Below are 25,424 nucleotides of genomic sequence, written 5' to 3'. Positions count from 1 at the left end.
TATATTGTCAGAGCGAAGGATCTTTCAAGGTGTCACTTCATCTGTTTGAGAATCGTTCTTTGTCAGAGATTTGGGGTCTTCTCACCAAAGTCAAAAGAAGCTCAGAATTGAATGAAGTTCTTCGAGAAAGGCTCAAAGAGTTTGCCAGCAGGGCTAGTCCTTAAGTGGTCAACAATCCTCATCAGGTAAGATTCTTTAAGTCTGACTGTCTTCAAATCTGCCAGCTCGATTCACAATCTCTTAAAGACTACTCAACTAAGCATCTGGTCTGGATGGAACATCACTTAAGAACTGCTGGATATTCATCCATGTTGAAAACTCAAGCAGCTGATCTGATTCAAGCTTATTGTGAAAAGAATATTAAAAGGTACAATCAACTCAAGAATAAGCTAAAGACAGTTGGAGTTCAACCAGTTAGACCAGACAGCTTCACTTCAGAAAAGGATCGTGTCTTTGACAAGGAGCTGCTTCAAGATTTAGAAGAAGGTGAAGTCAGAAGAGAGGACAACTGAATTCAATTAGCTCAAAACTCAATGTAATATGATTAGAGCTTTATGAATAAAGATAGACTAATGTAGTTATATGTTCAGGCTAGAGGAACATCTATCTTGTATTCACTTGTAAATTTCTTTTGGAATCTGGAAAATGTTAAATATAATCCAGAACTTTTCTGCTATTTACTTTGCATTACTGTTTATATCTTTTTCTTATTTGTTAGTTGAGTTATCCTCTAGGTATTTGTTGTTATTGTCTACAAGAAAATAGGGGGAGATTGAAAGGCATATGTAATAGCCTATTTGTTTATTCGAGGATTTAACTCAACTCAAATAAGAATGTAATAAGTAAATAGTGGATCTATCGTCAGAGAGATCTCACAGAGTAACATATGTCAAAGGATTAAGTAACATTGTTCATCTACAGACTTGATGACTTAATTCACTGGAAGAAGCTCAAGAAATTGATCAAGCCTCAGTGATATAAATCAAGATTGTGGATTTAATCAAGTGACAGAGATCTCGTCAGGGTATCAATTAATTACAAGGATTTAGTCTGAAGAAAATCAAGAGTATCAAGGTCAAGGCATGAAGAAACGTCACGGAAGTTAGTCACTCATGAACCAGACAGTACATCGAGTGTCAACATTGAAGTGGTGGAATTGATTCGTAATTGACAGTGATTTTCAGAAGATTTTCAGAAGAATGGTTGTTGCTCAAGATTGGTATTAATTCTCTATTAATTAATTAAGCCATATAATTTAATTAAGAAAATAAATTAAATCTGCAAAGATTAATTTATTGATTAATTGAATTAATTGATTAATTAATTCAGAATTATTATTTGATTAAAATCTGTTTTAATCCAGCAAGACTACCTTTTATATTAGGAAGACAATTGGTATGACAATCAATAGTCATACCGAATGTCATGCTAGTTCATTTGGATTGTCTTGCTGAAAGTCCTACCAGTTCAAATGGATTGTCATGCCAGTTCATTTGATAGTCTTGCCGAAAGTCCTGTTGATTTAATTGGATTGTTTTGATTACTTAAACAACAGAAAGCAGATCATTTTTAAAAACAAGAACACAGCATTGAATATTCAACAGTAAAACACAGAACAAGAGAACCTGCAGAGAAATTATTACAAACTACACAGATCATTTATTTCTAGTATTTATTGTTAAATCCAATCCACTAGAAATACTTTTCTTGTTCTTGTGTAACTATCTAGCGGATCAAAATCCCTAGAACTTAATCCCAAATCGCTTTTAGCATTTGATCTTTTTATTGCAAAAATAGAAGAAGTTCATGTCGAATTTATTCTAGATTTGTAATAATTGATTTGAGATTAATCCCTTGTAAACGATACCGTTGTTGTAACACCTTTCAAATTTAATAATAATTTTATTTAACTTGAATTTTGTTTCTTTTTTTATTCCACATTTTATTCGATTAAACGGTATTGTTTGTATTCAACCCCCCTTCTACAAACATATTGAGACCTAACATTATAAGACGTTCTAAGTGGTATAAAATGCCACTTATCACACCCCCAAACTTAAATCGATGATTGTCCTCAAGCGTCACAGACTCAAAAACAAAATAAAAACATGCATGAATGCAATCTATATGAAATGCAGCGATCCCCCTTACTACGACCAAACCAACTAACTTACGACATCTCAACAAATACAATTAGGCGAATAAAGATCAATCAAATCATGCAAACTAACATACAGCCGGAAACGTGGTGTGTGCGGATGCTTAACAGATATGCTTCGAAACTAGATCAATTATCATAACTCGACTATCCTCAAGGTAATCACATGATTATACGAAGAATAAAATTCTAGGCACGAAATGACTTATAACACTTCAAGATTACTGGAGCTTATTACGGAATTATGCTTGTTATTTAACACAACACACAAATGCTTATTTGACCGTGCAATGAGTGAGGTCCACAAAAGATTATGCAATGGCATCCATGTAGCGAGCGTTAGGTTAGCGGATCTCAGACTGTAAAAGCCTTATGTCACTAGGCACAAAATCCCGTAAGAACTTAATAACTCGAATACCAAAGAGCCCGCTCATGATCAATTATGCATTAACTCTCTATTTTTTTTCTTTTCTTTTTTTTCTATATTTTTTCCTTTTTTCATATATTTTTTTCAATATTTTTTTTCAATATTTCTGAGCAAGTGCGTTTCGCTCCGTCTTGCTCAACCCTAGACTACTCACATAAAAATATGAGCCGGCTACTAGCCATTTGATGCCTAACCACAATTAGCAATGAATTCCACTTTTTACTCCAATTTTTCTTTTCATGTCTTTTACCACTAAGAACCTATTATAAATTCTAAGCATAATCAATAGATTAACCTTAAAAATCATCAAACCATAATAATAATCTAGTCCTTAAGCATTCTCTAAGACTTAGTGAAATTACAAGTGTTTCTAGAATGCATGTCAACCTACAAGACTCAACATCACTTTAACGATATCACTACACTCGCATCAACATCACAAATCAATTGGTAAAGTAACGCAAAAGGGATCATGGTATATGCATGAGCTACATGACATGATAAATAAAGCTATAAAATAAAATAATAAAAAAACTATATGAAAAAAATATGCAATTATATGAACTAAACTATCATGAATATGCAACTATATGACACACACACAAAATATTTCTTAACTACCACCCCCAAACTTAAAATCTTCACTGTCCCTAGTGAAGGTAGTAGAAAGGAACGCAGGGTATACCTACTCGGAGAGATCATCATCTTCATCCTCCTCGTCAGCTCCAAGGCCTCTAAAAGCAGTCCCAAGCGCAAGGGTGAGCTCTTGAGCAAACCTGCTTTACGTCTCGTACATAACATCCATCCTCCTCGTCAGCCTCCTATACTGGGCATCAGCCATCACAGCACCCTCCTGAGCTCTAGAAGAGCCTGCCTCGTCACGCCCTGGTCTCGGCCCTCCTAGAAGATGATAACCCAGCCCATGCTCCTCAGGCTCTCCATCAGTCCACTCCTGCATCGCATTCAGAGTCCCGGAATCAATAGGAGCAGCCGGCAGCTGCAACTGTTCGTGAGACGACCACTGAACTCCCACTTCTCGGTAAAGCTTTATAACCGTGGATGCATAAGGGATGTTCATGTGCTTAGCTCCCCTCAAAAACTTCAAAATTTATTGGTAGATGAACTCACCAAGGTCCACATAGTACTCCTCATTCAAAATACCCCATAACAACTGTGCTCATTCAACTATAACCTCATGTGCATATGAAGTAGGCAGAATATTAGCACAAATAAAGGCATTCCATGCAGGGTATACCTATTCATCACAATCGCCGGAAAATGGCGATACTCATTAGTCCCAGTCTTGAAAGTCCAAACCATGCCCGGCCTACAGAGAGTAGCACAAATCAAATCCAAGTCAAAATCTTCAACAGTCTTCTCGTTCCAATTCTCCTCCATGGGCTTCCTTTGTCGCTGCCCAATCACACAGCGAATCGCCTTAGGGTGATAATCCCCCTTCATCCCTCGCACAACAGAAAACCCATTCTTTTCAGCCTTCGCATTCGCATAGAACTCGCGAACAACGCTCATCGGAACTGCCTCTGGTGACTCACAAAAAGCAATCCAACCCTTCTCAGCAATCATTGGCAATAACTCACCATCCCTCCCCGATGGTAAGAATCCCCTCTCCTTCAAAATCGGCTTACTCAGAAGCCTTGTATACTCCTCTTCAGCAGCCCTATCAAACAAACGAGGCCTCGCAGCAGTACCCCTCGAAGAATCAGCAGTAGGAACAGTGATGCTGCTATCAATAATCCTGGATCTCTTGGGTGCCATCGAAACTGAGAAAAAGTGTTTAAGATTTGTGTTTCTGAATATAGGAGAGAGTTTAAGGTTTGAAATTTTATGGGGAGTATATGAAATAGTTGTATGTATATATAGGGTAGAGATTAGGGTTTAAATTTGATTAGGATTGGGTTTTGAGGGTTAAAAACGTGGATAATGGGAAGATAATTCGTGGGTAGTGGGGCTGTGTTTTGATTTTTGATTTTTCTGATTTTTTTAGATTTTTATAAGGCTTAAAAAAAAATTGCCAGTCGGGTCCTGAGCGGTCGCTCAGCAGAGCTGAGCGGGCGCTCAGGGGTCTTCTGGAAAATAATTTTATCGGCCTGTTTTTCTGATTTTATTTTGGTTTTGGATAGGTTACTAACTTCTAAGGGTTCCTGTAACAACAAATCATGGGTTGCCTCCCAAGAAGCGCTTCTTTTTCGTCATTAGCTTGACGTAGCGTACCTTAATCAAGTTGACAATAAAACGGCACTAACCACTTCCCGGTTTTCCGTGTCTCCATAATAATGCTTCAAACGCTGACCATTAACCTTGAATGCTTGGTTCGGATTATTCTCAAAAATCTCCACTGCTCCATGTGGAAACACAGTTTTGACGATAAAAGGTCCAGACCACCTTGATTTCAACTTTCCAGGAAAAAGTCGGAGACGAGAGTTGAATAAAAGAACTTGCTGCCCCGGCACAAATGACTTAGGATATAGCTTCCTGTCGTGCCACCTTTTCACTTTTTCCTTTTACATTTTATTGTTCTCGTACGCTTGGAGTCGAAATTTATCAAGTTCATTTAGCTGAAGCATTCTCTTCTTTCCAGCTGCATCTAGATCCAGGTTCAACTTCTTCAATGCCCAATAGGCCTTATGCTCAAGCTCCGCAGGTAAATGACATCCCTTACCGTACACAAGTTGAAACGGGGATATCCCAAGTGGAGTCTTGTATGTTGTTCTGTAAGCCCAAACAACTTCATCGAGCTTTAAAGACCAATCCTTCCTTGACGGACAAACAACCTTCTCTAAAATGTGCTTGATCTCTCTATTAGACACTTCCGCTTGACCATTCATTTGCGGATGATAGGCAATAGCAACACGATGATTCACATTGTAGCGCTGTATCATAGAAGTGAACTTACAGTTACAGAAATGCGACCCTTCATCACTTATAATTACTCGTGGTATTCCAAACCTTGTGAAAATCTGCTTATGAAGAAAATTCACACTACCTTTGCATCATTCGTTGGCAGAGCTTTGACTTCTACCCATTTTGAGACATAATCGACTACCAGCAAGATGTATCGATTATTGCAGGATGAGACAAATGGCCTCATGAAATCGATTCCCCAAACATCAAAGACCTCAACTTCAAGCATCACATTTAACGGCATCTCATCCTTCCTCGTAAGATTTCCCACTCTTTGGAAACGATCACCCCTTAAAATGAACTGATGAGCATCCTTAAACAAAGTAGGCCAGAAAAAACCTGCTTACAGAATACTAGCTGTCGTCTTCTCACCACCATAATGTCCACCATAAACTGTGGAGTGGCAGTCTCGTAATATTCCCTCCATCTCACAGAATGGGATACATCTCCTGATGATCTGGTTAGCTCCCTGTCTAAACAAATACGGTTCATCCCACATATACCACTTCACCTCATGCAGAAACTTCTTCTTTTGAGCTGTATTCATATTAGGAGGCATTATATTGTTGACAAGATAATTCACAATATCTGCGAACCATGGCTCTTCCTCCTAAACTGCGAACAACTGCTCATCCGGAAAAGATTCGTTGATCAATGTCTTATTATGTGAAGTTGACTCGGGATTCTCCAGTCTAGAGAGATGGTCAGCTACCTGATTCTCAGTACCTTTTCGATCCTTGATCTCTAACTCAAATTCCTGTAGCAAGAGCACCCAACGAATGAGTCTAGGCTTCGAATCCTTCTTGGAAACCAAATAGCGGATGGCCGCATGATCAGTGAACATTGTTACCTTTGTCCCAAGCAAATAAGATCAATTTTTTTCAAAACTAAAGACTATAGCCAAGAGCTCCTTTTTAGTAGTGGTGTAGTTCATTTGAGCTCCATTTAAAATCTTACTAGCATAGTAGACCACATGAAAGAGATTATTCTTGCGCTGCCCCAGAACTGCGCCCACCGCATAATCACTCGCATCACACATCATCTCAAAAGGCTCTGTCCAATCAGGTGTCGTTATAACAGGTGCAGTTATCAAACTCTTCTTGAGAGTCTCGAAAACTGTCAAGCATTCATCATCAAATTTGAAAGGCACATCCTTCTCGAGCAAGTTGCACAATGGCTTAGATATCCTCGAAAAGTCCTTGATGAAATGCCGATTAAAACCCGCATGACCAAGAAAACTACGGATTCCTTTCACAGAAATAGGTGGTGGAAGATTTTCAATGACTCCCACCTTGGCTTTGTCCACCTCAAGACCCTTGCTAGAGACCTTATGCCCAAAATAATGCTTTCACGCACCATAAAGTGACATTTTTCCCAATTGAGCACCAAATTAGTTTCCACACACCTTTTGAGCACCGCACGAAGATTATTCAAACATTCATCATACGAATGTCCAAAGACGGAGAAGTCGTCCATGAACACCTCGACATTATTTCCAATCATATCAGAGAATATAGCCATCATACATCTCTGAAAAGTGGTCGGTGCGCCACATAAGCCAAACGAAACTCTGTGAAAAGCAAACGTGCCAAATAGAAAAGTGAAGGTAGTCTTTTCTTGATCCTCTGGTGCAATACACATCTGATTATACCCCGAATAACCATCCAGAAGACAATAATACTCATGACCGGCCAACCTGTCAAGCATCTGATCAATAAATGAAAGAGGGAAGTGATCCTTCCTTGTGGCCTTGTTCAACTTTCTGTAGTCCATGCATACCCTCCATTCTGTGACTGTTGGAGTAGGTATGAGCTCATTTTTCTCATTTTCTACCACAGTGATACCTCCTTTCTTAGGTACACATTGCACGGGGCTCACCCAAGAACTGTTAGAAATAGAAAAAATGATTCCTGCATCCAGCTACTTCAGAATTTCTTTTTTCACCACTTCTTTCATGATAGGATTAAGTCTTCGCTGTTGCTTAACAGTCGGCTTACTACCTTCCTCTAGCAGAATTTTATGCATGCAGTATAAAGGGCTGATCCATTTGATGTCTACTATAGTCCATCCGATAGCCGAATTGAATTCTCTTAAGATCCTCAGGAGCTTGTCCTCCTCACTTCCTGAAAGGTCAGATGCAATAATAATAGGTAAAGTAGATGCATCACCTAAAAAAGCATACCTCAAGTGTTCAGGAAATGGTTTAAGCTCCAAGGTAGGTGCTTCCTCAATAGATGGTTTGAGCTTTCCTTCAGCATTTTTGAGGTCAGAAGTACCGAGAGATTCAAATTGCATGTCTAGATTTCGCCTCCAAGGATAAGCATTTAGATATTGTAGTTGTTCGTTGACATCCTCATCATCATTGTCAAAATCCTCCACTAAGGCTTTCTTTAATGCATCAGACATTAGCATATGATCAAGTTCTGAAGTAACCGCAGAATCAATCAAATCCACTTTTAAGCACTCCTCATCTTCTGTAGGGAATTTCATCGCTTTGAATACATTGAATGTCACATCCTGATCCTGCACCTGCATAGTAAGTTCACCTTTCTGCACATCTATCAAGGTACGGCCTGTAGCCAAGAAAGGTCTCCCCAAGATTATGGGAATCTTCTTATCTTCCTCGAAATCCAGAATAACAAAGTCTGCAGGAAAGAAGAGCTTATCCACCTTTACTAGCACATTCTCCACTATGCCTCGTGGGTATGTAATAGAACGATCAGCCAATTGTAGAGACATGTAGGTGGGCTTTGGATCAGGCAAATTCAACTTTTTGAAGATTGACAACGGCATCAGATTGATGCTTGCTCCCAAATCACACAAGCACTTGTCAAAAGACAACTTACTGATGGTGCAAGGAATGGTGAAGTTACATGGATCTTTAAGCTTTGGAGGTAACTTTTGTTGCAACACAGCACTGCATTCTTCCTTTAGAGCAACGGTTTCAAGGTCATCCAGTTTCACCTTGCTTGAAAGAATACTCTTCATAAATTTCGCATAACTAGGCATTTTCTCCAGAGCCTCAGCGAAAGGTATATTGATGTGAAGTTTCTTGAACACCTCCAGAAACTTACCAAACTGCTTATCCAGGTTTTATTGTTGCAATCTCTTAGGGAAAGGTGGTGGAGGATAGAGATGTTTCTCCCCTATATCACCCTCAGGCAGAGTGTGTTCAACAGTACTCTTCCTTGGTTCCGCCACTTTCTCTCTTTGCTTAACTTCTTCATCACCAACTTTAGCTTCTCCGTCTTTTGCTTTTTCAGCATCAACAACTTTTCCGGACCTTAAGGTAATAGCCTTGACTTGCTCTTTAGCTTCCTTCCTGCCTGGCACTTCAGTATCATTGGGAAGTGTGCCAGGTTGACGATTGAGCACTGCATTGGCTATTTGACCGATTTGATTTTCCAAGTTCTTGAAAGAAACCGCCTGACTTTTGCACACAGCTTAAGTTCCTCAAAATCAGCACTAGAGGGTGGAGCTGCACCTCCTTGTTGAGGATATGATTGCCTTTGAGCATACTGCTGTGGTTGCTGGAATCCAGGTGGATTAAACTGTTTACTTACACCTTGTTGATATGGTTGCTGGATAGCATTCTGATTATTACTCCAGCTGAAATTTTGATGATTTCTGTTGTTAGGATGATAAGTAGCTGGCACCATAGGTGGCTAAAGAATCGACCTTCATAGACAGCGCTTGGAGCTGCGCTGCAATAGCTGTAGCTGCATCAACTTCCAAAATACCCGCTACCTTCCTAGGCATCATCCGTTGAGTTGGGTTTTGATGCTCATTTGCAGCCATCGTCTCAATCAGATTATAAGCCTCAGTATAGCTTTTGGCCCACAAGGCGCCTCCAGCTGCTGCATCGAGCATGGGCCGATATTGGGCCCCCAAACCATTATAGAAACCAGTGATCACCATCCAATCAGGCATACCATGATGTGGACACTTTCTCAACATCTCCTTGTAGCGCTCCCAAGCTTCGCACATGGATTCTGTAGGTTGATGCGTAAACTGAGTAAGAGGACTCCTCATAGCTGCAGTCTTCGCCATTGGATAAAACTTCACCAGAAACTTTTGCACAAGATCTTCTCCATGAAAGTAAATGTTATATCTACCAAGAATCAAAGCCAGCATCAAAGATTGAGCTTACTATTAAAATTGTTTCAAAAATTAATATAGTTCGTTAAGGGTCGAAATAATAGAATCACTTGAAAACCAGAGACAAAATAAGCGTTATTTGAATTAGTAGGGATAGGTTAACTAAACCTTATCATTATTTTATTAATAAATACTTTACCAAGGGGTAAGTTTGATAGTGTTTAAAGGAGATGGAGATATTTTATCAAATTCGAGTAGGGATTGTAACTGATCGATATTATTATTTGATTTAATATGTTGGCAGAAGTATGGGGAACACTATGAACCATACTGACCCGAAATAAGATATGCCATTCATGAATAAATGGGTACTAGGTAAGGCAGAATTAAGAGATAGGGTTTTGGCTACGTATTGACAACTCGAGAAATTCAGGTTACCCCAAAAATATGATACAAGACATGGATGCAAAAAGAAAACTTAATACAAGAAATTCAGGTTACCCCAAAAAACATTCAGGTCATCTCCCGAATGTTTTGGTCTAAACCTTGTCAGTTCAAAAGTTTGAAAATGCACGTATAAAAGTTAGGTATTATGAAACTCTCCTCGACATTCTTAATACCATATATATATATATATATATATGTCTCAATTCTATGAGTTCACGAATTATGGGAGTCTAGTAAGATTTACTGGTCAAAAAAACACAAGCTAAAACAAAACAAGCTGTTATGATATCTTTTCTAGTAGATAAGATAATGTTTGTTAGGACCAAAGAGGATGTATGTTGGTGCGCGATATATGTCTTAATAGAGACTATATTGCATGCTCACATGAAATAGTAGTTAATTACTATGTTTAGACATGTCTAGAATTATAATTTTTTTGGCAAAATTAATACACGAGAATATACAATGTTAGTTAATAAAAATGATAATTTAGGTATCTCTGAATAATAAAGTGTAACTTATCTTGCACAATTTTTTTTATAATTTTATAAATTAAGCCTTATCTAGTCTACCCAATGAATTGGTTATTAGTAAAATAATTTAGTACTTATAAAATATATAATTTTAGAAAAATCACATTACTTTGTTGATTTAAGCTGCAATTGAGAAATATATAGTTGAAAATTGTGATATTGGCTGAAATTAAACTCTAAAGATATAATAATTGTCGCATTAATGACATATCTAGAAATTCATGTCTTAGGCCCAACACGTGGGGCCAGGACAAACACGAACATATAGTAGTTCATGTTCAACGTCTGTCTCGAGCTTGACCCAAGACATGACATCCAATATTGAAATTAACTCTCACAAGGAAGGATCTAGAATCCAGAAGTCACACACAGTTGACATTGTTTCGAGTATACACCAATGTCAAAATTACTTTTTACATCATTTTCAAGCAATCCGATGTCTTTCACTAAGTTTGACATCTGCTTTTTAAGCCAGTGATGTATTAGATTCGTTTTAAAAAATAAAAAGAACAATGCGGTTTTCCTTATTAACCAAATTTTCACTACCACTTAAAAATCACATATTCCTTAGAATTTTTTAAACTCTCCCTCTTATTTTTCAATATTACTCACACACATAACATTAACAACAAAATATTAATAAACATAAATTAACTTACATATATAGATATATATATCAAAAAAAATCTCTCCATCGACTCTCTAAGCTCAAGAACATGGACTCTCTCAGCTCTCTCACTTATCAGACCTCTCTCTTCTCTCTCAGTAGTGGAACCTAGCATCAACCACACTATTTCGTTCAAGCTCTCACTGTGCTCTCTGCTGTTAGGGCGGAAACACGCGCTAATAATACACGCAAGTATACGCGTTCGCAAGTAATATAGAATACTTTCTAGTTCGTTCCCACAGAGACTCAGACTAATTATGTTCAATTAACACTCACTCGCCAATGTATAATTAATTCTCAATGTCAAGACAATAACACTTAGATTTGATTAACTAATTATTAACTACAATTAACTACGAGAATTAAGCACTTAATTGACACTTGAATTAACAATATTAAAACACACATGAGATCACAACTTCATTACTACTTTCTTCAATAGTCATTGTTATTACCCTTAGCATGCAACAGTGATGATATTAATCGAACAACACGAAACTGATAAAAGCCAACTTTCATTGTACTAATACTATTCTACCAAGCATCCATAATTAAGACAGAAGTTGAATAGGCATCAATTATGTTGAGACCCTATATGTCTATAGAATTTGACAACATAACGATTTAAGCACAAGTTATTCCTTTTGATTACACAGGGCAAGTAAAACGGTTAGAGTTACCCACTAATCATGCATACTCATACATGAACCTATGCTGGCATGGCAAGTTCTAAACCTCAAGATCCACCGTCGCTTCACAAGAGATTAACACCCTATCTTATATGTTCGTGACACACATAAGATGAATAAGCACAACCAATACTAGATATCATACAATCATCATATACTAAGGTATTAACCAACTAACTAAAGAATTCCATAGTAAATCTGTTACGACCCCATGATCACGATTAGCCCATGATAGAACTCATCGTCATCATGGGTTCATATGAAAACATGATAATAACACACGAGAATAATTAAAACTACTTATATTAAACCAGAGTACGTCATAAGAGTAAATAGGTTCAAAGTAAAGAAAACTAGCATCCAACGTTACAACGAAATAAAGAATCACAAGAAAATATGCTTCCTCTTCGTTGCGGTGTGCTAAAATGGTCTTCTTCCTTATCTCCTCGCTCCTTGATTAATACTACGATTCAACACTATGTGAAACGTCTCTGAAAACTACTTATATAGGAGTCCCATAAAACCCAGCTAACTCAGAAGTTGGAAGCTTAACTGAATCAGGAGTCTAAAATAATTATTTTAAATTTCCGTCTCTGAGCGGCCGCTCAGCATTCCTGAGCGGGCGCTCAGCATTCCTGAGCGGGCGCTCAGCTTCCTGAGCGGTCGCTCAGCAGAGCTGAGCGGGCGCTCAGACCCCTTCTGGAAAATGCTCTGTTTTTGCTCCCGTTTCTTGCTACATTCTGCTCCCATCTTCCACTTGCAATGCCAAACACATGCCAAGGCTTATTCTTGATGAAATCTCTCCAGAAATGCAAATAATACGCTGAAATGCACAAACACTAGAAAAACGCATCAAATACACAAAATACTTGATTTCAAGACATCAATTTAAGCTATTATAAGACGTTCTAAGTGGTATAAAATGCCACTTATCATCTGCCCGACTATGCTTTCTCTCTTCAAAGCCTTTCGATCAAATATGAGTTAATTAATATGTGTTTATTTAACCACTCAGAACTACATGTGTGACGTTCAAGAGGTTGAAGCCTTCATTGGGTAATCGTTAAACCCTAATTTGTTTAATTAAAGGTTTTAATTTGAAACACTAATTTTTTATATGTTTGATGCTTTGCTTTTTACTTAGTTTTAAATAGCTAATTAGTTGAGTAATTGTTGAATTTGAGCATGTAATTATTTTACAGTAATTCCGGATGCATATCAATTTTTACACTATTAATTTGAAACATATTATGTTTATACACTTATTGATATGAATATTTATGCTACATTTGTTTATTTTTTCTTTACTTGCATTCTCTTACGATAAATTTCAGTGTGTGTATGTAAATTACGTACTTTAATAATCATCTATACATGAAAGTATGTAAATTTCAGTGTGTGTATGTTGAATCTATAATAATCATCTATACATGAAAGTATGTGTTCATTATAATATAATACTGAACATTTGAATAAATTCGCGTATTTATTTGTAATTTGTAACATATAAATTATGTATTCTATGTCAATTTAGTACTTTATGTGTTTAGCGTATATTAACTCATAACACTTGCCTCTATTAACGGTTCGAATATATAGTCTTGTTGTGTGCATCATTGCTTGTTAATGTAACAAACATAATATAATAATAAAGGGTAAATAAAAGGTTCGGAATCAAAGGTTTTTACCAATTCGCACGTGTCAAATGAATTAACTATATGAACTTTAGATATGTGTATATTTGATATGATAATATATAATATTTAGTTGCATAAAATGTGATGTGTAATTACAGGTAAGGCTAGTAAATATATTTGTTGTAAGATAGATTTTATTTTAGATATAAATTATGGAATTCCTTAGATAACATATATACTATAACATATATTTAGTTGCATTCTAATATAAAATATTTAGCTGCTTTATATGTGTAATTCTTTTAAAACTATGATATTTTAGTTGAAATAAAAAATAGGTAGAAAGTAGGTTGTCATATTTTCAACTCTAAATAAAGCTTTGATTTTGAAAGATAGAGATTTAGTAGAATATGAAATTCGGTTCTAAAATCTTTTATTTATACCAAACAAATTGTAAGAATCCTAAAAAATACAATGCTCATACTGCAAATGCATAAATCTAAAAAAAGATCAGGCAAAATAATCAGGGGTCATCTCTATAAAAAGGTTTGAGTCTCGGGTATATTGATTAGTTTTCGCACGAATCCAACATTGTTAGGCCATTCTCAGGTAGCACAGTGTTCCTTCATAAAGTGGAGCAGAATGTAGAAGCATTAGAGATGCACAAAAAGTTCGGGCCCGAAAAACTGGCCCGGCCCGATCCGGTCAAAGCCCGGTCAAGCCCGGCCCGGTCCCGGCCCGGGCTTCGGGCCTCGACGGACCCTATATTTTTAGGCAAAGCCCGGCCCGGTTAAAAGCCCGGGCTTCAGCCCGGCCCGACCCGATTAAAAGCCCGAAAAAGCCCGGTTATAATTTGATTATTCTAATATATTTTCTTATATATTTATAAATTCACATTTACTATACATATAAATAATACTTTAAACACATATATATTTACATATTTGTGATTAATAATATTATTTATATACTTCGTTGCATAAATAATGAAAAAAGATATAATAAGTACACTATATACATTTGGATATCATTGTTATCATAACAATGATATCATTGTTATCATAACAATGATATCATTGTTATCATTGTTATCATAACAATTATAAAATATATCATATAAACATGTTTATTTTTTGCCGAACTTAAATGTTTTCAACGAAGTAATGTTTTTCTAAAATATTCCATGTAAACTAATACATTTTTACGATGATCCAGTTGCTAACAAATGTATTCTTCGGAATCTCTAATAATACTGGATCCGATTTAAATTAGAAAAAAGTCCGGCCTGATCCGATCCGGCCCGAAAAAAAGCCCGATTAGGTCCGCCTCGAGGGCCCAAACGGGCTTTGAAATTTCCGCAAAGCCCGGCCCGGCCCGGTCAAAATTTAAGCCCGAAAAGCCCGGCCCGGTCAAAGTCCGGGCTTTTTAAGGCCCGGTCAAGGCCCGGCCCGGTGGACCTTTTGTGCATCTCTAAGAAGCATTGAAAAATTTCTTTGTATCTGCATTAGAAGTTGTGGTTGCTGCTTTTGAAGCCGTTGCAGATGAGAGCGGCGACTACTGCTTCTGAAGCTGCTGCAGTTTGTGAAGCAGCATATCATAATTCCAGGGGTCATGACTACGATTAGGACTCAGATAAATTTAAGAGATTTGTCGTTGTATCTATATAATAAACCACGAGGTGTCATAAGTGGTAGAATTTATCAAGTCTCCTAATAATGTGCCACACAGTTAGTAAATTGAAAGTCGACACTATCACATTGCACAATCAAAGCAAATATACATTATTATCTCAGACATTCATATGTACTATTTTTTTATGGCATCTTATTCTCATCTTGCTTCTGAGAATACTATTTCTACTAAATAAGATTTGATCTCCTAAATATTTTTGTCTATACCTTGTTAGTTCAAAATTTTGAAAATGCACATATAATTTTGGTCTAATGAAACTTTACTCAGTATTCTCAAAACCATATATATTTTGTCTAAATCCTATAAGTTCACATATTTTGGGAGTTCTGACCAAGTTAACTTAAACATATATATAAAAAAATATAAAAAAGTCTCTCCATCGACTCTCTCAACTCTCTCACACACGGCTAAATACAACTGATCCAAAACCGGTCGTATTTAGGTAAATTTGACAGCCAGCCGTCGAATTTAACTAAATGTGACCAGTTTGGGGAACGGTCATACAGATGGAAGTGATATTTGGTAGTCGGTTGAACTTAGCACTCAATTTGACCGGCTAAATACAACCAAGATGGTCGAATTTGAATCCCGAATTTTTGACTAAAAAATTCAAATTTTCATTCAAAATTTTAAAATCCATCCCAAAAATTTCATCAAATTTAAAAGTCCTGCCTAATAATTAAATTCGACCGTATATGATTGAAAAAACGATTCTAAACTCGACCTCATTCGATCGAACTAAAGAACAACAGTTTTAAAAAAAATCAGCCAGATTTCGGTCAAATTTCGGCGCCCATAAATCGATCCCAAACATAGATTTCAGTCCGGATTTAAATACCAGATAATTACAGAACCAAAAAACAACAATGACTACTTCCTATTAACGATATAAAGCAAGTTCCGACCAAAATGCAATAAACAACAAAGAACTTATATTTTCCGACCATGAACCCCAATTTCCGGCTAAACTATGAAACCAACATATATATTCCGGAGCCTCGCAAAGAACCTTCTTTTGCCAAAATATGAAAGCAGATGTTGCCTGTCAATACCATAAAAATAAATCAAGAACCGAAATTAACTACCACTACAACAATACGTAAAAAAAAAAAAATTTAATTACCCAGTAACGACGCGGATACGCTTTCTAGGAACACTTTAATTCATCATCTCAACCATCATTATAGGAACCACCAAAGACGGTGGAGGTGTCGGAAACGGCAAAGATTCGGAACCACCGCAGACGGTGGCGGTGCTGGAAACGGCGACGAATTTGATAACAATGAGAAAGAGAGATGAGATAGAGAGGGGAGAGAGAGAGAGAGAGAGAGCGCGAGAGAGAAGCTTGTTGGTGATGAACTTTTGAGTTCGGCTTGAATTGAATCTAGAACAGAGGAAGTGGTGAAGCTCAAATGGGAACTTTTGAGTTCGGCTTGAATTGAATCTAGAACAGAGGAAGTGGTGAAGCTCAAATGGGATTGTACGTATAATTATAAAACAACTGGACCTTATATTTGGGTTGGGTAGGTTTTCATATATACGGGTTGGGTTATGGGTAAATAAATAAACACCTATTATGTCGGTAATATTTTTGGCTGAATGAAATTATGTAGGAAAAAAGGTTTTTTCTAGGGAAAATGAATAAAAATGTAATCTAAAATATTGTTGTAAAATAGATAAACATGAAAATAAAATGTTAGAGAAGTTATAAAGAATATTAATTTTTTAGTTAATAGAGATATTATTATATTTGCAAAAATACAGTATAATAAATGAGTTTTTTGGTTGTATATGAGGTTGCACCTAATTACATGAAATTGTAGAAATTTGTTGAATATTAAACAAATTTGCATAAATTATTAGATAATGTATTTTATAAAAAAATTAAAAATTGTATTTTTAAATAAAATAAAAAAATTATGTATTTTTTGCAATTTTTTTAAAAAAGTGATTGTTTTTTCTGTTTTTTTAAAGCTAAGGTATTTTTCAAGAAAATTAAATATATTTTCGAATAAGAATTATTTATTTGTTATTTATTTTAAAATATTTTGAATGTATGCTGTGGATTTGGCAGGAGAGATGATCTAAAGTTTGGATCCATCAATTTTATAGTGAGTTCAGTGAAGAAAAAAGACGTGCTACTTATGTATAAGCAGTGTTACAGAAATCGAAAATCGGGAAAGATTGGTCACGTTATTTTGTAAGGATTAATCGGTGAATCGGGGATTTATCAAAGCAAAAATCGGATATATATTTTATTAAATTTAATATATACAAATTATTTATAAGCATAAAATCAGTCTATTATTAAACATATTGACAATGGGGGCACACCACATAAAATAATGAGTCATGTCTATGGATTCGTGCAGCACAACCTCCTATTGCTCACAGCCTCACACTATGCATATATATCTATTAGTATTTCTTAGTTGCAGGGAAGATTCCTCCTTCGTCTTCTCTCACCATCCGATCCTTCTGGACTTTTCTTCTTGTGCATTGGGACTCATTTTCTTACCGTTATTCACTTTCTTTTATTCTTTTCTTCACACCTGCTGAAATCTTGATTTCACTAGCCTTATTCACTTCGTCTCCGGAAGAAAAATCAATGGCTGATAACTAATTAGTTTCAAGAAGGTACAACACAGCTTAAGGATGGTTTTATTTCTCTCTCCAGCAAAGTCGTGAGTGGTAATCATTTTTTGAGTACTAAATTGTTCAATCTCTCACTTTTTGGGTGACCCGATTTTAACCGGTTTGACCCGCGGTTTGACCCGATTTTACCTAAACCGGGTAATCCACCGATTCAGGCAAATAAGATCGTGAGAAGCAATTCCGCCGATATATCGGCCGATTTATCGGCAGATCGGCCGATTTCCACAACACTGTGTATAAGTAATTAGGTTTCAAAAATGGGTTCAGGACTTTTTGATCTTCCAGTTTTTTAGCTTTTTTATTTATGTTTATATTATTTTATTACTTCCACTAATTTTTTTCGAAACATTTACTAATTTTTTTATTTATAATAATCTACCCGTATGAATGTCAAGACCAGTATATATTAATGATATGACAAAATTTTGGAAAAATGATATATTGATTTGGTTTGCTTTCTAATATTCAACGAATGATTTGGCAGGTACTTCTTATATTGTTTAATCTCATGTTGATGTTTTGATTTTTCTAAAAAAATTTACGAAAGATCCAACCGTATTGATGTTAAGACCCCTATATATTAGTGATATGATAAAATTATCAGAAAAATTAGATTTATTTGGTTTGCTATTTTAATAGTCAACCAGTGGTTTGACTAGTACTACATATTAGTGTTAAGTCCATTTTGAGGTTTCGATTTTTTTAAAATATCTCTGAATGATCGAACCGTAAGGATGTTAAGAACCCTATATATTAGTGATATGACAAAATTCTTAGAAAAAAATAAATTCATTTGTTTTGCTTTCTAATAGTCAACTAGTGATTTGACAAGTGCTTTCTACTAGTGTTTAGTCCCATGTCGAGGTTTCGATTTTTTTAAAAATATTTTTGAATGATCCAACCTAGTGGATATTAAGATTTCTATATATTAGTGATTTGACAAAATTTTTGGAAAAAAATAAATTTATTTGGTTTGCTTTCTAATAGTCAACCAGTGATATGATAAGTTCTTCTTCTTAGTGTTTAGTCTCACGTTGATATTTTGATTTTTTAAAAAAATATTTACGAATGAACCAACCGTAGAAAAAATTTAATTTTATTTGTTTGCTATTTTAGCAGTCAACTAATGGTTTGAGTAGTACTACATATTAGTGTTAAGTCTCATATCAATGTTTCAATTTTTTTAAAAATATCTCTGAATGATTGAACCCTACGGATGTCAGGACATGTATATATTAGTGATATGACGAAATTCTTAGAAAAAATTAGATTAATTTGATTTGCTATTTTAACAGTCAACCAGTGGTTTGACGAGTACTTTCTACTAGTGTTCAGTCCCATGTCGATGTTTTAATTTTTTAAAAATATTTTTGAATAATCCAACCATATTAATTTCAAGACCAGTATAGTGATATGAAAAAAAAATTGGGAAAAATAAATTCATTTGGTTTGCTTTCTAATAAACAACCAGTGATTCGATAGGTACTTCTTATTAGTGTTTAGTCTAATGTTGATTTTTTAATTTTTTTAAAAATATTTATGAATGATCCAACCGTACGGATGTTAAGACCCCTACGTATCAGTGATAAGACAAAATTTTCAGAAAAAATTAAATTTATTTGGTTTGCTATTTTTAACAAACAACCAGTGATTTTACTAGTACTACATATTAGTGTTAAGTCCCATATCGATGTTTCAATTTTTTTAAATATGTATGAATGATCCAACTATACAAATGTTAAGACCCCTATATATTAGTGATATGACAAAATTTTCAGAAAAAATTAAATTTATTTGGTTTGCTATTTTAACAATCAACCAATGGTTTGACTAGTACTACATAATAGTGTTAAGTCCCATGTCGATGTTTCGATTTTTTTTAAAATATATCTGAATGATCCAACCGTACGGATGCCCAAGACATGTATATTTAATGATATGAAAAAAAAATTATAAAAAAATAAATTTACTTGGTTGGCCACCATAAATATTTTTCGCCATAATGTATATTTTTTAGCCAATATGTGTACATGTGATGAAAGTTATTCTTATATATTAATATAATTTTTTTTACTATGTATAATACTATTTAGATTTTTAAGTATTTTTTGTTATTTTTTGTTTACTAAATACAACCGCTTGCAATCACTTTAATTATTTCAACCGATTTTGACTGAAATCATTTTTTGCTATTTCAGCAAATTCAAACAAAAAGAGGTGGAAAATATCCCGCCATTTGGTAAGGATAAATTCCCTCCATTTTTTGATAGAGTCAAATTCAATCGCATAAAAAATCCGGCCGCATTTATTACTAAATTCCACCGCTGGGGGTTGTATTTAGCTGTGCCCAATGGAACAATTAAATTGGTCGAATTTAGGCCTATTTAATTTGTACAATTGAATTTAGCCTTACTTTCTTGTAGTGTTACTTCTCTAACCTCTCTAATCTCTCTCAACGGTGGAACCTAGCATTAACAACATTACTTCGTTGAAGCTCCGACTATGCTCTCTCCCCGACTATGCAATCTAAAAGAATGTTGTGATAAGGATGTCAATCTTATCTTGCTCATTTAATAGATACAGAAAAAATTGCCTCTAAATTAGAGGAAATCCGAGTTTGTAATGAATTCAAGGACGTATATCCTGAAGATTTACTCGGACTAACCCTTAGTAGAGAAATTGAGTATACAATTGATCTCACTCCACAAATTACACCAATTTCTAAAGCTTTATATATAACGGCCCATGTAGAAATGAAAGATCTGGCTTCCGAGCTTCAGAAATCATTGGATAAATGAGTGTTTGGACCAAGTGTATCCGTATGGGGAGCACCAGTTATATTTTTTAAGGAGAAAGATGGATCCATTAGGCTATGTATTGATTGCCGAGAATTGAACAAGGTAACATTGAGGAATAAGTATCCATTTCCAAGGATTAATTATCAGTTCAACCAACTAAAGGGATCCATTTTCTTCTCAAATATTGATTTAAGATCTGGCTTCACCGGTTAAAGAATAATCATGAAGATGTACCAAAGATAGCGTTCAGGACAAGTTACGAACATTATGAGTTCTGTGTGATGCCATTTGGATTGACAAATGCCCATTCTGCTTTCACGGACTTGATGAACTGACACTATGCCATAGATGGCCTATCGCAATGGTTTATTCACGCGTGTTACAAAATTATGTTACCTTAGGTATGCTCATATTAGCCTATCGCAACATAGTGTGTTTGATGTTACCATAGCATTTGTAACATGTTACTATAGCTTCAAAGTGTTATATACGGTAACATGTGGAAACTTATGTTACAATACGGTCTTAATGGATAAAAAAGTAACATTTTACAAAAAATTAAATTTATATAATTAGTTGACTTCAAAATTAATCAATTTTGATAACATAATTAAGCAATAATTTTAATATTAGCTAAGACTGATAAAATAAATTATTTATGTTAAAATTTGTGAACTGTAATAATTAGTACCTGATAATTTTTTATTATTAAAAAATTTTAACACTATTTTAACTTAAAAGTTTAATAAAAAAATAGCAATGTCGGGCTCTCGTTGGGCTGTCGATCAGGCGGACTAAAGTAGGCTCAAAATTTTTGGAGAAGCGGTAGGTTTTTGGACTAACCTGGGTAAAATTTTAGAAATGTCAAAATTTTAAAAATTTAATATAAAATTTTAAAAGTAATAAAAAATTAAAATATTATAATTCTCTTTCTTTCTGATACGAACATTGATGTACACATTTTTAAAAATAAAATTTATTAAAATGTAAATATACAGATTTATGTAAGTAACAAAACACATAACTAATTTTGTTCTAAAATAATATTTTCAATATTATGTACTGCAATAATAAATTATAAATTGTATACGTGTTTTGAAGACTTGAAATTTTTAAAAGCGGGAAAAATTTGTAAACAATTTCAAACCGAGTGCCATTTTTTTGGATGAAAGCCACCCAACCCACTTTCTATCTTGTCATTACACTCTCTTCATCTTCTCCCTCTCTGGTACTCTTCCTAAAATTCTCTCTCTCTCTTCTCTCTCTCTCTCCCTCTCTCTCTTAAGCCTCACTCTCATACATAGCCTCTCTATAAATCTCTTCATCTAAAGTAAATTTTCTTCTTCAAATTAGGGTTTTTTCAATATAGTTTGACAAGGCTCTTCCAATTAGGGGTTTCTTCTTTTCAGTTCATATGAATCGATTTCTTCGCTTTAACTTTAGGTAATTCATGTTTCTCTTTGATTTTAGGGCTTCTTTAATTTGGATTTTAATATTTGAGTTTCATTTGGAGTTTCATAAGTTTGAATCTTGTAAGACCTCGATATTTACATTTTGTATTATGTTGTATTTTGGAGAGTGTAGTTATTGGAATCTCGAAACAGGAGTAGTTTATCTGTTCCACAACTTCAGTGTATTATATTTCGTCTAAGCACTTTCATTTGTAAAGGGTGATTTTGTCATATTATTCACATTGCTTCCAGGTTACCTTGCTTTCTTCGACACATTTTCATTGTATTTGCTGAACAGGGTATTCATCAGCTGAGGGTCAGAGTTTTATTTCATAATTTTACTTGGATTCATTATGCCTATATTTCTTGGATTCCTATGTGTTTTCATTGTTTGTACATGACTTGATTCATTAGAGGTTACGTTTAATGAACTGGGGGTAGTATATATGTGTATGCCCATTAAGTGTTTTCATTCTGGAGGGGAAGTGGATACCAAGTATTGAATGTAAGTGCAATTTATTCATCTATAAAGGAATTGAGTTACTTGAATGCAAGTAACGACATTAAAACCATGATGCAATAAGTTTTAATTACTCTTGTTTATTCCTTACATTACTGTTGTAATGCTCATTGCAGGGGTCAAAGCTTGCCTAAAGGCAAAGGAAAATGTTGATGAACAGCAATACGAGATCGATGTTGACATTCATGGAGAGGTGGGTCTAGAGAAGGAAGATTAAAACTTCTGAACAAGGTAACAGTTCTGCACATTGCTGCTGGTGGAATAGTTCTGCATCGAAAGTCAATTTCAGGAACCAATGAAGATGTATTATCGACATACATAATTTATAGCCTGGAGCTACCTGATAAGTGTAAACCAGGTAATAGAATCTCGATTATCAACAGTAGGCGAACTGATGCAGAGAAGCTAGTAGGTTTATGACTAAACCAACTATAAATTAACGTTTAAAACTAAGAAACTGAGCAGTATATTGAACGTATAAAACTGACTCTTAAAAGGCAGTTGTATTCTAGATTATGGATGCATATCACTTAAAAATCTTATTGTTCAATACCTGATGACTGCAGTGGCTTGATAGTCTTCTTGCCAAAGGACGACAAGTTGAATTTTTTCGTGATAAAATTCGTTGCCCTATCTATATCGATGATGTAGTGACCATTATACAAACTTTGACTTGCAGATGGATGTCAGGTTTGCCATTGTGCATTTTACCTGTTTTACCTGCTGTTTTCATATATCTAAGCACAATAAATCAGTATGCAGAGAACTGGAGCTGTTATATATGGTAAGTTATAATTACCACTTGGATCCATGGTGTTAATATAAAAATACATCACTTATATGCCATCCTTTAGATCACTTCACAAGTTCCTGAAGCCTAATTGGCCTTTTCTATATAAAGAATTTGAGTACAAATAAAAACTATATTAAAAATTATACATAATTAGAGATTGAATCGGCCATGATATTCATCATATGATAAATCTAATCTGTTGTATCACATGATTACTGGATAACTTACATAGAATTTTAGTCACAATTCTCTATAACATCACTAATTTACCTTCGTGCATATGATTCAATTGATCCATTTTCCATTGTTTCATTCTTTTATTACCTTTATGTTTGTTATGCCACTATATTTGTGTTATGTTTAGGATGTAATTAAATGCAACTGGTTTTGAATGTTGGGGGGAGACAGACTATCACGGCTCCAAATGGCAGAAACATCCGCAGCTGTTAGAGGTTATAAAAGCTCATTACTCAAACCAATATCGGCTTCATTAGTAAGTATATCATAAATACTGAACCCTGAATCAAAAGTTACTTTCTCAGTCATCGTATCATTGTTTATACTTCTGTTTAATCATTTGTGCGAGTTGTGCCCTTGCCAGTAAGCACGCGACATTCAATCAATCACACTCACCTAATTGGATATCAATTTTCTCCGCTCCCTACATATATGATATTTAAGTCTTTTCTTTTCAGATTGATCGTGATGTCAAGTCCCCTGCTGACATATCAATGGACATCAGCAAACTAATTCAAATGCTAGGCTTTTCTCCTATAAAATTTGAAGAAGGCGTCAGATTAACGTTCAGAAATGAAATCAACACCAATTCTTAAAGTTTAAAGCTCCGGATCTTGTAGGAGAATGCGAAGAGTTTCTAGTGTTACTATTTTATTAAGTTTATCTTTTTTTCTAATGTTTAGTAAAGAACCTGAACTACTTTGTTTAGTTAAAATGATTATTGCTGTCGTAGTTTTAGACATATGATGGTTTGAATGTTTGAGTTGGTTTGGATGTAATACATTTTGTGGTATATAATGATATTTTGGGATTGTCAATTTCGAATAGCAGAATTTCATGTAGTATTGCTTTTTACGTATGAAAAACATGTTAATGGTATATATGTTCAATTTACAAATAAATCTTGTCAAATTAATATAATACAAATCATTATAAAAAATGGGGCCCACCTGTTGGCCCCAATGCCATATTGTAACACAAAAGTCCATGTTATACCAGGGAAAAGGAAATGTTACCTTAGGGGCCAAAGGTAACTCAAAAAAAACAACTTAAATTTTATGTTACCTTAGGTCTTTCGGGTGGCTATGGTAATATTTTTTTTGGCCTGTTGTAGCATTTTTTGGGTGTTGTTGTAGGCCATATATGGCGTAGTACGAGCTTTCAAAAAAACATAGATAAGTGTGTTATAGTATACATCAATGATATCTTCATTTATTCTAAGTCCCCTTAAGAACACGCAGAACGGTTGAGGTAGGCACTAGAGATTCGAAGGAAGGAAAAGTTCTATGCAAAATTCTCCAAATTTGAATTCTTGTTGGATAAAGTTTAATTCTTAGGTCATATCGTTAATAGAAAAGGGATTTCAATTAACCCTACCAAGGTTGAAGCTGTGGAAAATTGAGAATGACCAAAGACGCCAACAGAGGTTAAAAGTTTTCTTGGATTAGCTATTTATCATCAAAGATAATTTGACTTGTCGATATCTCGAATCTTCATATCTTCATTTGACTTATCGATATCTGTGGGGCTTCTGTAATATCCGGGATATATCGTGTAATTATTTTTGCTTTTATATAATTATTATGTGTGTTCAGTATCTATTCTGTGAGCTAATTGTTAAGTGTTATCTGTACTTGAATATTCAAAAATAATGTTAATTGAGTATTTTAATTTTTATATGTCCAAAATAAAATATAGAT

At 34.8% G+C, this 25,424-nt stretch overlaps 1 long non-coding RNA gene and 1 pseudogene across 1 annotated transcript; one reads left to right on the top strand and one right to left on the bottom strand.

Moving 5' to 3' along the window:
- Positions 1 to 9,435: 9,435 nt before the first annotated feature.
- On the top strand, positions 9,436 to 9,550 carry LOC141694405 (small nucleolar RNA R71; annotated as a pseudogene).
- A 6,472-nt stretch (positions 9,551 to 16,022) lies between these two features.
- LOC141692508 (uncharacterized) lies at positions 16,023 to 16,877 on the bottom strand. Its single transcript, XR_012562838.1, has 2 exons — positions 16,394 to 16,877; positions 16,023 to 16,312 (listed from the first exon to the last, which is right to left on the bottom strand). It is a non-coding gene; the product is annotated as an uncharacterized LOC141692508 (long non-coding RNA).
- Positions 16,878 to 25,424: the final 8,547 nt, after the last annotated feature.

The sequence above is a fragment of the Apium graveolens genome, chromosome 10 (assembly GCF_009905375.1).
Source record: "Apium graveolens cultivar Ventura chromosome 10, ASM990537v1, whole genome shotgun sequence".
Taxonomy (NCBI): domain Eukaryota; kingdom Viridiplantae; phylum Streptophyta; class Magnoliopsida; order Apiales; family Apiaceae; genus Apium; species Apium graveolens.
The sequence above is the reverse complement of the archived record's forward strand: the minus strand, read 5'-3'. Positions and strand labels throughout refer to the sequence as shown.